Genomic DNA, 4858 nt, shown 5'->3' with positions numbered 1-4858 from the left:
CTGGAGTCCTAGAGAAGGGGGCAGCCTAAGAGCTAAGACAACTCTCTCCACTGGGTGTCCACTTGCTAGGGGAGGAATCAAAAAACCCAGTGGGGATCTAGAGCAGGGGAGAGGTACTTCCTAGAAGCCAGTGGTATCTTCCTGATGAAAGTGCTCACAAGATCTCATTTTCCCTCTTCCAGGTTTTAGCAACACGTGCTCTCCAACTGACAGTAGTACCGGCTGTCCCCGACCTCAGCCATCATGCCCAGGGGAAAAGAGCTCATAATGAAAAAGGGATCAAAGATGATGCACTAGTTTCTGTACAAGTATCAAATGATGTAGACCATGGCAAAGGGTGAAATGCTGAAGGTTCCCCACAAAAGGTTCCTACCACAATTCCCCGAGATCCTAAAGTTAACTTTGTAATGGGCAGAGCTGCTCTTTGGCCTTGAGCTGAAGGAAATCAAGCCTGGTCATGGCTCCTACACTCTCGTCAAAAAGTTAGATGACTCCAACAATGGGGGTCACATCAGTGGTTTGGACATCCCCATGAATGGGCTTCTGATGCCTCTCCTTGGGTTGATCTTCTGAAATGGCAACTGTGCCTCAGAAGAAGAGATCTGGGAATTCCTGAATAAGATGGGAATCTATGATGCAAAGGAACACATAATCTTTTTTTAAATTTTTTTTTATTTTTCCCCATTAACTTTATTGGTACATTTTCGGTATAAAATACAGTTACATTCATCATTGGGATCTTGTGCCATTACATGAGTCTCTTGGTTCTTATTTAGGAACACATAATCTTTGGTGAGCCCTGAAAATTCATCACTAAAGATCTGGTGCAGTAAAAGGATCTAGTGGACCGCCAAGCGCCTCACAGTGATCCTCCACGCTATGAGTTCCTGTGGGGCCCAAGGGCACACACTGAGATACTCAAGATGAAAATCCTAGAGTTTTGGCCAAGGTCAATGAAACCGTACCTAGTGCCTTCCCATCCCATTATGCAGAGGCTTTGAGAGAGGAGGAAGAGAGGGCCCAAGCCACAGCTGCAGCCAGCCGTGGCACTGCTGCTCTGTCTGTTCCAGTTCCCAGGGAAACCTCCAACATCTCCACCCCCGAGTGAGATGGGAAGAGGCATCTGCATTTCATTTTGGAAAAAGCCTTTTTACCTTATGAGTAGTGGGAAGTTGACCTCCAACTCGATGTGTCATTATGTATTCCCGTGTTCTGTTATACACTAGCAGCTGTCATATAAATTCTTTGAATAGAACATTGCTTTAGACTAGGACCCACGGTTATGAGTAACATGGATCACACTTGTATTGTTAGTATCCTTTAATACTTTTAAACAATCTTTGAATAGGCCTTGAAAGGGAGATATAACATGGAAATGTGTAAGAACCCACCAAATGTAATTGTAGTCTTAAAATGGAGTAAAATAAAGTAAAGCATAGGCAACTGTTGTGTAGCCTTAGTCAACATATCTCTTTTTTGGTGAAAATCTGACATACACCTGGTTACATTAAACAATTGAAAAATGTGGGTAAAATTAAATAATAATGCGTTATATTCCTTGCTCAGTGGCTCAATTTTTCTTATCCTCCATTGAGTATCTTCTCTTTGGAACGATGTGAGCTCATAGAAATGATGATAAGATTAAAGGGACTCTCCTGCTCTTAGCTGCTTGGAGCCTAATAGGAATTAATGAAGATGGTGGCTACACCCTGATACAGAAGAAATAAAACAGGAGTCCGGATGTAGGAGGGGGATGTAGGTGAGAGCAGTGGAGTGTAAATTCCCTGAACTAAATCACTTTGTGATTTGGGTGCTGCAGTCCCTTCTTGGGTGAAGAGTTTTAGTTAGAAGGGGAGAAGTGCGGCACCCCTTTTCAGGGAACTTTGCACCCAGTTTACACAGTGAAGCGTGTTTCTGAGTAACGGGGGCAGGGGGGTTCCTCTCCCGACCACATATGCCAAGAAGCCACTAGGCTGGCGCTCTTTGTCCTGAGCTGGGGGATCCCAGCTGTTCTGTTCTGTCAGGAGTCTGTTCTGTCAGGTGTTTATCTTCTGTATAAAGTGGTGAAACACACAGTCGGACTAGATATTGTTAGTGAAATAGCTGAAAATGGAGGTGTTTTGTTAGCACTGCCAGGAAAGGAATTACTGGTCTTCCTCACAAAGGTTAAAAGCTTTCAGTAGAATCCGGGTGAATCTCATGCCTTCATATTAAATAACATATCCCATTATCTGTCACATTTACTTATTGCTATTTGCTCCTCAGCATTTTGTTTGATTTGATTTTCTTTGTTCTTGACCTCTGCCTATCCTGTGACTTCTTTATAACCAAAACCTTCCCATGATGTGAATATTCTCTTCTCGTGTGAATATCATCATATTCACAATTGCTGTTAATTGAAAACACAATGTTGGCCACATTCCCTGGTGTTTTCTACGCACTATATATGTTCCAACAGTCCTAGAAGATGGGGTTTAGCAGACTCGCTTCAAAGATGAAGAATGCATTGGTGGTAAATGGCAGGGCTAGGACCACACCACAGGTCTGAATTCTTCTAGAGTGCAAGGCTTTATTCCCTCTGTCCTGAGACCTCAGTACTTCTGGGGACTCAAAATATTTCTAGAGGGATGAAATGTACCCTGTGCCCAATTCACTAAAAGCAGGCCTGAAGAAGGAAAGAAAAAAGGAGAATGCAGGCCACTGGGGAAAATCTGTTGGGTTCACGTGCCTGGAGGCCTCTTGTGCCTACCACCGCATTTCCTTGAGAGCTGACTCTGCCCTGGTCTCGGCCTCTTTGTCCAGCTGCAACACTTTCCCGCTTCCAATCCCCTTCCTCTGATTATTCCGCGGTGAGCCTGCTTGTCCATCATGGACCTGTACTGCTGTCCAGTTCTTCCCAACCTCGTCCTCTGGAGCATGCACTGGCTCCCAAGGAACAAGCAACCCAGACGCCACAGCCTTCTTTCTGCACAAACGCTCCCAAGTCCCTGGAGGTCGTCTCCCTCACCATGGACCCCTTCTGACATCAACAGCCCTTCCATGCCATTGTTCAGTTCGGCGCAGTGAAGCTTAGGGACTCCTGTCTCTCTCTGGGTGCTTCTACTGCACCATCAAAGTATTTTCAACCCACAGGTGTGTGCAGTTTATTTCTCCTAGAATGTACTGATAGAAAGGAATTTTTTAACCCACCTTTAAATTTATTTACCAGGGAATTTTAATGGAGTGTTTTATTTGAGATTGGCCACTGAGTGCATTTACTTTCTAAAGTACAAATGTCCACATGTGCCATAATTAAACAGTCTTCCTGCTGAGGGACACAAGTGTTTCCCATTTGTTGTTTTGATTACTCAAATAAAATGAAAATGAAGAATTATTGAGCAAGTATACATTGTTCCTTATGTGCAAGACACTGCAAGCAGGAAATTTGGTTAAGGCAGGAGTGTGACAAATATAAATTCCCATAAATATTGCTAAAACTTCAGTACAAATTCTATATCCCAAATATTGTTAGGAAAAGTATATAGATACACTATACCCTCTTGCACATGTATTATTTGTCTTTTAAGGTTTTGTTGAACATTGGGTTGAAAAATATTCTTTCATGCTTATCTTAATTCATATTTCCTTGTTTTTCTTTGGTTTGTATAGAAATGTACTTAATCCTTTAGCCATAAGAATAGAAGAGGAGCTATTTTGCATGCACTCAGAAAAAATCAACTAAAAACAGGTCACTGAAAGCAAGGGAGTGACGTACATCCTGATGCCAAAATTAATGAGAAATGAGAGACTTGTACACCAAACAAAACATTGGCACAGGAGTTTATAAAAAAGTGAACCAGACCACAAGTCTGCCTGCAGGACCACCGCCTGCACAAGTGCAGAAACAGACATTCCAGGAAATTCCCCAAAAGCATATGGAACCCAAATAGTGAGGCCAGATTAAACCACAAGGGGTAGACTTGGAGTATATGGCCCCCTCATCTTTCTTGCCCACTTCAGAACAGAGAACTCTGCAGCTTGTCTGCATATTTTGCTGGTGCACACAAGGGCCAGTGACCAGGAAGTTGCTCCCTTCCAGATAGTCCACCAGTTTGTTCTCAGACCATGAAAAGATAAAATTGAACCTCTGACTGAGTTGGGAACTATCAGGGACACATCGAGTGTGAGCGAGCCCAGAGTCCTCCAGAGAGAAACACACCAGTGGAGCAGAACAGTGAATGCTGCGTGTTGTAGTGGCTAATTAGAACCCTTACAGACAGTAAGGAGAAGGACTGTGGCAGCAGTGAATGCACTGAGTTTGACCGCACAGTCCCACACCCACCCTGCTCCCAGCAGCTTAAGAGAGGAGAGAGACATGCCAGCAGAGTGGAACAGAGGAGGCTGTGCAAGGGTCGGGAGGGGCCAGCTAAATGGCAGTCTTGATCCAGCCTTGGGCTGTTTTTGTGTAAGGGTTGAATGCCCACAGCAACTAGTTGAGTGATGGTCAAAAAGACATACAGGGTAAGGAGACTACAAGGGCAGGTCACTGAGGGACACCTAGAGAGTTGCTGGCTGAAGACTTGGGCCAGAGCACTCACAGCTGGAGGCCAAGATAAGCCTGCAAGTCTGTGGAGCTGAAAGAGCAGTGGGTCCCTGCTGGGCCCTACTGCAGGCTGGATGAGAGTGCCTCACACCCAGAAGTACAATTTGGGCTCTGACCTACACACTCCCATGGAACTGCAGACAGCAGGAAATACCTGTAGGTCTGTGGTCAGAGAAATTTAGTCTTTTTTTTTTCTCTTCCCCCACCATTTCTTTTGCTTTTCTTTTTTATTGTTTAGATTTTTATTTTTGTTGTTTTTTAGTTGTTGTTCATTGT

At 44.1% G+C, this 4858-nt stretch overlaps 1 pseudogene; it reads left to right on the top strand.

The window, feature by feature from the left end:
* The first annotated feature begins 243 nt into the window (after positions 1-243).
* Positions 244-1108, top strand: LOC106010460 (melanoma-associated antigen B4-like; annotated as a pseudogene).
* The last annotated feature ends 3750 nt before the right edge of the window (positions 1109-4858 follow it).

Source organism: Heterocephalus glaber, unplaced genomic scaffold (assembly GCF_053883595.1).
Source record: "Heterocephalus glaber isolate CG9 unplaced genomic scaffold, H.glaber_assembly_v1.0 deba00001594, whole genome shotgun sequence".
Lineage (NCBI taxonomy): Eukaryota > Metazoa > Chordata > Mammalia > Rodentia > Bathyergidae > Heterocephalus > Heterocephalus glaber.
The sequence above is the reverse complement of the archived record's forward strand: the minus strand, read 5'-3'. Positions and strand labels throughout refer to the sequence as shown.